This window comes from Gorilla gorilla, chromosome 7 (genome assembly GCF_029281585.2).
Source record: "Gorilla gorilla gorilla isolate KB3781 chromosome 7, NHGRI_mGorGor1-v2.1_pri, whole genome shotgun sequence".
Taxonomy (NCBI): Eukaryota; Metazoa; Chordata; class Mammalia; order Primates; family Hominidae; genus Gorilla; species Gorilla gorilla.
The window spans coordinates 106,215,845-106,225,687 of record NC_073231.2 but is presented as its reverse complement, the minus strand read 5'-3'; positions in this window follow the sequence as shown (position 1 = coordinate 106,225,687).

The window sequence follows — 9,843 nt, the reverse complement described above, 5'->3', positions numbered from 1 at the left end:
TCCCCCCTAAAACATATCTCCTAACAATTCCCCATGATTCACTGCCCTTTCTCATTTCTTCATGAATGTATCAATTTTGTTTTTGTTTTTATCTAAAAGGCATAAAAGCTTTCTGTTTTGTCCATTTCTTCAGGTCTTCACTGTCTTGTGAGAGCCCTCATGTACATGTAAAAATTAACGAAATGTGTATGCTTTTCTCCTGTTAATCTGTCTTGGGTCAATTTAATTCTTAGACCCAGCCAAAGATCAAGGAGGCGAAGGAGAATTTATCCCTTTCCCCCACAATAGCTACCAGTAAGAACCAATCATTGTGAATACCCAAAGTGGCTTCAGTCAGTTCAGCACACCTGCCAACGCTAGTAGATGGAAGAGGAGTCAGATTTCACTTGATTTTGAAAATTAAAAGAACATGACATTTCTTTCTCCTAGGCCCAAGGATCAAATGCGTGACTGTTACTCCCTTATTCTGTCAACACTGCCAGTGCCCACATGTGGAAGTCCTCTTTTTCAATCATTGTTGGAGAAAAGGCAGTCTTTTTAGTAGTCACACCTGGCATGCTACAGCTGCACCTTGTTGGAATCATGTACCTATAATCTCAGCAAAAGATGCTGAGAGCACCTGCCTAGAAGTGGGGAGAGAAGTCTCAGATTTTCTTCGATGTTTCAGGCGGTTCTCCATGCTTTACCATGAGGTACTCACTTATCACTTCATTTCTATTCAGTTAACACACATGAAGCACCTGCTATGGGCCACTTCTCTATTAGGCCTTGTAAGAATTAGAGATGTGAATTAAATGTAAATCTTCAAACCACTGACTTCATAATCGGTGAGAAAGAAAGAAAGACGTGCAAACATCCTATAGTAAAAACCACAGAATATGACCATTTAAAAGTGGGATGAACATCATGATAGGGGACGTGTGGCTGCAGGGATGATTAGGCTTTGGAGAGAAGGTTTAAGTGAGCCTTGAAGAATGGAAGGAATTTGATGGAGAATGGAGGAGGGTGCTCCATGTGTAAGGAAAGCCCTAGAAGTAGGCAAACCCTAGCATGTACAGAGAAGAGTGGTAGAAGGACACAGCAGAAGGTAAGACCAGGAAGTGGGCTTGGGACCATCTCAACTACAGTTTATAACTGGCTCCAAGGAATCCTGCCACACGGTCTGTGGGGGAGTGAAACTCAACCCTCCCTCAGCTCATCAGCCATGCTCCAACCACCCAGAGAAAGGGGCATCTTTTCAAATTTACACAGAGACACAATAGGGGCTAGTAGAGCCTTATTTTTTTTGAGACAAGATCTCTTTCTGTAGCCCAGACTGGAGCACAGTGGCATGATCATGGCTCACTGCAGCCTCGACCTGTGGGGCTTAAGTGATCCTCCCACCTCAGCCTCCCAAGTAGCTGGGACTACAGGTGCGTGCCTCCACAGCTGGCTAATTTTAAAAAAATTTTTGTAGAGCTGGGATTTCACTATGTTGCCCAGGCTGGTCTTGAACTCCTGGCCTCAAGCAGTCCTCCAACCTCAGCCTCCCAAAGTGTTGGAATTACAGGTGTGAGCCCCCACACTCGCCCTGGAGCCTCATTCTTGATGATCCTTAATAGCATGCCAAGGAGTCTGGGCTTTGCTGTGTAGGCGACGGGAAGCCCTTGAGGATTGTTGTGAAGGTTTGAAGAGTCTTTAAAAAATAATGTGAATAATGAGAATAGTAGCCAGATGGGTATTAAGCATACTTTCCTTTGTTGCTTGCTCTGTTTCAATTATATTCTTACATATTCACAAAGGCCTCTGAATGGTAAATTTTTCTAACATATGAGCAAATGAATTACATAACAGACGAATTTAAGAGCCCATGTCGAATGCAAATCTAAAGCCCAGTTCTTTAGACTTTCAGCCTAAAAAAGTCAAAGTCAGTGAGACAGAAAGTTGAATTGTGGTTGCCAGGGCCTGGGGGAGGGAAGAATGGGGAGTTATTGTTTAATGGGTACAGAGCTTTAATTTTATAAGAAGAAAAGAGATATGGAGATGGATGGTAGAGATGGCTACACAACGTTATGAAGGTATTTAATACCTTCTTATTGTTTGGGGCTTTTTAATGTTGGACCCACGTAATGATCACTAATGCAGTACTCAAGTGGAAGAAAGTACAACATAAAACACACACACACACACACACACACAATCTAAGAGTGAAAAATAAATTCTTATTTCCCCTTCTTTTTTGTTTTTTTTAGACATTCTACATTTTTCCACTTATAACAAAAAACCCTTTAGACCTTCTAGTAAGATAAAGCTAAAACTGTAAAACATTAGTAGGTAGTTTACCCAAATAAGTTCAAGATTATAAGCAAAAATGTCAGCCATTTTCACCCCCTTACAGAGGCTGACGTATTTCCATTTGTCTCAATGCTAAATAATGTAGCATTTGTCCAATTGTCATTAAAAGCTGTATGCCCTCAAGAAGCAACATCTTGGGCCTTTCTGGGTACAGACCAAGTTTCCACTGCAGTAAACGCTTAAAGGAGCACCAGTTCCAATGCTAGCACTGTCCTGGTGGAGGCTCTCCCACCTCCGGCTGTGATGCTTCATCACTGTTTGTGTAGGTCTCGGCACAGATGAAGGCAAGGGTCGCAGGTCCAAGGTCAGCTAGCATGGCATTGCGGGCAGGGGAGAGGAGGCCCTAGAGGGAAATATTGAAATCATCAGATACAGAAAGTGGAAGGAAACTTAGTGTTTCTTTTTTTTTTTTTTTAACTTTTATTCTAGGTATGGGGTACATGTGCAGCCTTGTTATATAGGTAAACTCATGTCATGGAGGTTTGTTGTACAGATTATTTTGTCACCCAGGTACTAAGCCTCGTACCCAATAGTTTTTTTTTCTGCTCCTCTCCCTCATCCCACCTTCCACCCTCAAGGAAATCCCGGAGTCTGTTGTTTCCTTCTTTGTGAACATGGAAACTTAGTGTTTCTTTACAGAAACCCTTAGGTTACCTTTCAGTTTCTGTAATGAGGTAGGAGAGGCTAAAGTGACTTTTTAAGTCATTAGGTTCCTGTTTCCGGTCCACTAGTTTTTCTCCCACCCTATTCAGCCTCACTAAATATGTGCTAATCTATCTCGTTTGCGGATTTGTATATTTATTATTTATTTTTCAATGATTATCCTCCCATATATGAGTATTTTGAAAGCATTTTTATTGACAGGTATGTCATATGGTGTAAAATCCACCACGTTAAAGTGTAGACTTCAGTGAGTTTTAGAACATTCACTATATTGTACAACTATTACCACTTTCTAATTCCAGAACATTTTCTTCACTCCAAAAAGAAACCAGTATGCTAAGTGAAATAAGCCAGCCACAAAAGGATAAATACATACCGTAGGATTCTCCTTATATGAGGGGAGTTGTCAAAGTCAGTGAGACAGAAAGTTGAATTGTGGTTGCCAGGGGCTGTGGGGAGGGAAGAATGGGGAGTTACTGTTTAATGGACACAGAATTTCAATTTCTAAGAAGAAAAGAGACACAGAGATGGCAGGTGGAGATGGCTACATACATTATAAAGGTATTTAATACCACTGAAGTGTCTACTTAAATGGTTAAGTTAGTAAATTGTATGTTATGTGTATTTTACCACAATAAAAATAATTTTGGTAAATACCACAATCAAAAAAATTGGGAAAGGAATCCCTGTAGGTACCTTGTAAATAGCAAAATATTATTGAATCATTTGTGCTAATAGTTTTCATTTGTTAAATGTAAACATTCAAAATACACCAAGTATTAAGAAAAAAAAAAGGAGCCCATAGCTATTAGCAGTTATTCTCCATTCTCACCTTCTTCCAGTTCCCGGCAGCCACTAATCCACTTTCTGTTAGATCTGCTTACTGAGGACATTTCATACAAATGGAATCATACAATAACATGACCTTGTGTGTCTGGCTTCTGTCACTTAGCATAGTGTTTTCAACATTCATCCATATTGTAGCATATATCAGTACTTTATCCCCTTTTATGGTGACATATGTGGGCTTTTTAAAGTAGATTCCAGGCTGAGAGATAAGAGTCTTTCCCTCCTAAGTTTTCCTCCTGGAAGTAGAGCTTTGGCATATCTGAGCTGGGGAGCACACAGGTCTAGGAGGCTTCACTGTACGAACTCACCACATGGCCCAAATGTTTTGCCCCTGTACAGGCTCCCTTTTCCCTCTTTAGTGGGAGAGGCCCCATAACAGGGGGCCCTGCTTTCAGACTCAGCTGGGATACTATGACCCCTGGTCAGGTCTTTAGTAGTGATATAACTCAGAGATGTCATGGTACCAGTGGCCACTCTGTAACTGGTGCTTTTGCTTAAATATAAACACGTATCACAGAGGAGAAATTCTGCTAGACATTCTGCTAATTGCAACTGAATGTAGCCTGTGATAACCAAACCCACTCTTCTGAAGCACGGTTCACTTTCGAGCATACCCTGCTGCACATGCTGCTTGGAATCAGAGGTAAACCAGACCCATTTAAGCTATGGCTAAATATAATGTGCTGCCTTGCTGCAGAGCCTGGGGAAGCCTGGCGGTGGGTCATGTGGGGAAGGTGGGCCACTGCTCTATTTCAGCAGGAAGTTGCTGTGCTTTCCTTGTTTTATAAAATGTCCCCAAATATGGAGGCTCTATAACAGGTAAAGCAGTGATCCAGCTGGACTCATTCTAGATATACTATGATTTATCACCGTATAAAGGGGTAAGAAAGATCACTTCATGTTTCAAAGCACAGATCTCTTTTAGGAAGTTACACTGGGCATTCAAAATTTTTGTGTAATTTTATTTCTTGCTTTTTTTTTTTTTTTTTTTTTAAGATATAGGGTCTCTCTCTGTCACCCAGGCTGAAGTGCTGTGGCACAATCATAGCTCACTGTAACCTCAAACTCCTGGGCCCAAGTGATCCTTTTACCTCAGCCTCCCAAGTAGCTAGGACTACCAGCGCATGTCACCATGCACAGCTAAGTTCTGGTTTTTCAAAAAAATGTTCACAGTGACAGGATCTCATTATGTTGCCCAGGCTGGTCTGGAACTCCTGGCCTCAAGTGATCCTCCCACCTTGGCCTCCACCAGCATTGGAATTACAGGAGTGAGACACTGTGCCTGATCAATTTTCTTTTTTATATGTGTTACTTTCTACAATTTCTTTGCTAGCTGACTTTGAAGATTCTTCTTTGGAATAGATGTGATGTTCAGGAACCAGGAGGATTTTCCTTGTCCAAGTTCATGGGTAATTTGGTGGGTTTTCTTGGAGAGTTTAAGTAGAATTTAATTGTGAATATTTGAGTGTTTGAGATAGGGAGGGAGAAGATGGCCTGAGGGATAGTCACTACTTACTTGATGGCAAGACATAATTAATGGGAATGTTCAGCATTATTTTCCTCTAAAACATGAAGTTCTACATGATTCTCATATGAACGTGGGCTGAGAAAGCATGCTGTGTTGTGTAGCATTATCTGGCTTCAAGAATTCATTATAATGAGATCAACAAAGCATGAGTACTGCCAGCCATGCACTCAGTGGCACCCACTGTTGCTGAGCTGATACACCTTCTCATTGCCACTTGCCTACCTCCAATTCTAAAATGCTTTATTCAGCCTCCCTTGCAGCTAGGAAAAACATATGACATAGTTACACATACAAAGCTTTTGCTTTTCTGATAAAAGGGGGAAATATTCCCAGTGTGACCCCCTTCTTCTCCTCTTCCTTGAAAGTGGTGTGATGCCTGGAGCCACAGCAGCCTTCTTGAGGCAGTCATCTTGTTATGATAAGGAAAGGCCAAGAGAACTGTCAAATTGTTAGCTCTGGCATCACATCACTGAGCTGATGAATCAGCACCATTGTTGTACTTTTAACCTTCATGTTGTTTGAGAAACATAAACCCCTATTTGTGGAATTTACTTTAAGTCAGAGTTTTGCTAACAGATATAATTCGTGGAAAGAATTTTGCTTTACTAGTATTTACTCTAATACGTCTACCTAAATATCCACCATGTCCTCTTTGTCTCTCTCCCGTATATTTCAGCACTGCCTAAAGTCTGTATTTATTGTTCCCATGGTTTTTCATTTTTATTTTTTTTTCTGAGATGGAGTCTCACTCTGTCTCCCAGGCTGGAGTGCAGTGGTGTGATCTCGGCTCACTGCAACCTCCACCTCCCAGGTTCAAGCAATTCTCCTGCCTCAGCCTCCTGAGTAGCTGGGATTACAGGCATGCACCATTAGATTTTGAAAATGAAACTTACTCATAAATATATTTCTTTCAAAATGAATTTTATAACTCTTTTCCCTCCAAATTTAAAACTTAAACCTCTACTAAGTTCCCACGGATTCTTTTCATGGAAACTTAGTAGAGGTTTAAGTTTTAAATTTGGAAGGAAAAGATTTACAAAATTCATTTTGAAAGAAATATATTTATGAGTAAGTTTCATTTTCAAAATCTAATGTGTGATCACTTCATTTAGATTAAACTGTTGCCTGGTGCACTTGCAACCCACACATGGTAGAATTAGTTGGTGTGGGAGAAGGAAAGGGAAACTCTGACTGCATAGGGTCAAAAGCTGTTTGATGACAGGTCCGTTTGTGCATAAGGACAATACTTTTAGAAACCCATAACCTTAGCAACCTCAAATGCCAAAAGCAGAGTGTGAAATAACCAAACTAGAAAAAAAAATGGAGGCCTTATTGATCTTCATCGCTCTAATACACCCTTACCATTTTAAAGAAAAGTATACTTTTTAGAAGAAAAAAGAAATCTATGTTTTTAAAATGTTTTAATTACTCCCTTGAACATGTGTGTGTGGTTTCTTTAGGAGAGTCTGGGTAGTTGACATTGTTTTGTCTACTAAGGATATGAGTCTATTGTATCATGTAGTTTCCTGTTTATTAGGACCCTTGGGGGAAAATTTGTGTCTGCTCATGGGATCCCAAATATTTGTAACTGAGCAACAGGTTTATTTTAATCTCATGAATATTGTAGGTGATTTAATTGTCAATGGGCTGCTTATTTTTGTTTTCTTGGTTGCTTTTTAAAAAAGTTATTTAAAAAGGTACACAAGTCACATGACATTAGTTCCTATTAAAAACGATTGAGTTAATTCAGTCAGATTTTTATGCAACATCCAAGAATGACTCTGTCCCATAATACACCCTTTGCTTCACTTGATGTTTTCTAGCTTTGACTCAGGATATGCAGTAGTAACTAACATCACATGAATTTTCAAAATTGCATTTATTTTTAGCACCAACTTTAAGGATTTTTATTATGACAATAGAGGTTAATGAGCATTTTCACAAGATAAACAAAAAATCCCCCCAAATATGTAAGTGTTTTAACATAATGATTGCAGTTTATTTTTCACTCAGGTCAAATCCAAGATGGGTGTTCCTGATCTGCCTGTAGCTCTCCTCCAACCCAGACTCCTTTCAAACTGTGGCTCCACCATCTTCAATATGGAGCTTCCAAGATCGCCCTGCTGCCCTGCATCAAGCCTGCAAAAGAGGATAGGGGGTCAGGCCACTCATATTTCATTGGTCCAAATTCAGTCACATGGCCACACTCACTGCAAGGGAAGCTGGGAAATGGAGTCTAGCTCTGTACCCAAGAAGCAAAGAAAAACAGATTTGATGAAGACTTAGTCAATCTCTGCAACAATGAAACAGATAAGAAGGCAAAAGAAAAAGAATTTTACAACCTGAGGAGGGAGAGAAAATTCAGTTAACAAAAAGATAGACTACACCCCAAGGTAGTCTGCAGAATTCTACCTACCCAAATCATGTGTTAAATTGTGAAAGAAGTTATGATAAAAATAGGATAAGGGTGAAATTTGAAAAATGCTCTGGGGACACATAGCACACTCCTTCCCTGGTGACACAGTAGGCAGAACCAAGCCAACTATAAAAGGAAGCTCAGTGTGTTTAATCTGTTGCTCAGATAAAACCATCCTGGAAAAACTCCCAGTTTTACAATCTAACTGATCATCAGTATCTCAGTTATACAAATAACTCCAGCCTGCATGAAATACCTTCTTGCTCCCCTTGACTTGTAAAAATAACTTTGTTTCAATGGAAAAGGTGTAGAAAACGGACGTTGAAGCCAATCAAACTCATAGTATCAATACTTTGTGTTAAGCTTTAGGAGTAAGTTTTGTAATCATTGCAATCAGCTTGTTTTTGTTATTTAAGCAGCTTAAAATGATTAAGATAATCTGACATATTAGCCTTATGATTTTATTTTGGAATGATAAACTATACTCAATTTGTAATTTTCACTTGAAAGTTGCAGAATAATTGAATATGTTCTTTAAAAGTGTTTGAATATTCAGAAGAATCTAATTTACTACATGTATAAACTAGTATTATTACAAGAGTTCATTGAGATATTGAAAGATTTTTCTTGCTTTGTATGTAAATATTGCCCCATCAGGCATTTGAAGTGTTTGAGAAAGTCAAAGTTATTAAATTTGTAAAGATAGTTAAAAATATTTTAGGAAATCTTTTTACATGTATAAAGATGGTCAGTTTGAAGAAATTTAATGTTTTTAAGTTTGTAAGTTGATTGAACACTAATCAAACAAGAAAAGCAGTTATTCTCATTTTTATATAAAAATCACTGTATTTACAAATAAAATAACCAGGTTTATAGACTAAGCTTGAAGGCCTAAAACACATTTTAAGTGTAAGGGCCAGGGGTAGGGGGGCAACAAAGAGCAAGAAGCCAAGAGGAGCTAAGAAACCGGAACCTGAGCTGCGGTCCCCAGAGGAAGGGACTTGCTTGGAAGTCTACTTCCTCCCAGGGGTAAGCTGTCGAGTCATATGGGAAAGAGGTAGTGAGACTAATGGGCAGAATCAGGGTCATTCCTGGATTTCTCTCTAAAACAGGGCAAAGGGGGGCAGGGGTAGGGCCCAGCAACAGGATATGGGTCTGACAGAGATTCAAGATGGGTAGCAGGGCCCTGTGTGGACAGAGGGTGCACATAAGAAGACGTAAGAGGACAATGGAGAGGCTACACCATAATGGAGATGTCTGGCCACTTGGTGCTGAGATAGAGAGCAGAACAGACACTAAATAAGGCCAGTGTCCCCACCACCAAGGGACAAAGGGGCAGGAGAAGGAACAGAGAGGCCCTTGGGGAAGTGGATGCTCTTGAAGAACAGGTGGAATAGACACCTGGCGTCTTGGTGCCTATCATGTGATAATCATCTTAACTGTGAACCTGGTGAAGAAGGACAGGAGCAGCTTATATCAAGTTCTGAGGTGTGGGGGTGGGGGATACAGTGCTCCAGTATGGGGTGTGGAAAAGTGGGGCTACATTGACAGCATCACAGGACTCTACCATCTAGATGACAGTAATGCCCCTCCCCAACTCATGAAAATCAAAACTATCTCCAGAAATTGCCACATTTCCCCCCAGCCCCCAGGGGTGACAAAATCGTCTGTGGATAAGACCCACTGCTCTAGAATGTAAATGCCATGAAAACTGGAACATTTTCTAACGTATCTTCAGCAACCCATAAGTGACACTGAATAAGTATTTGTTGAATAAATGAATGAATGAGTGGCTTATGAATCATAACAGCAATGGAAGAGCAGTGAGAACACGACAATCAAATTCCAAAGCCTTCCTGGATTAAAATAAGTGAGAATCAATTGGAATAAGACAGAATCAAAATAGCTTTATCCTTAATAAAGTTAAGAAAGAAATAATGGTTTGTTTATACTTAAAATTTTAAATTTTTCTGGTTGGGACATTGATTTATTTCCTCATGCTAGTAGTGAGTATATACTTATCATTATAAATATAATTTCATACATTTAAACA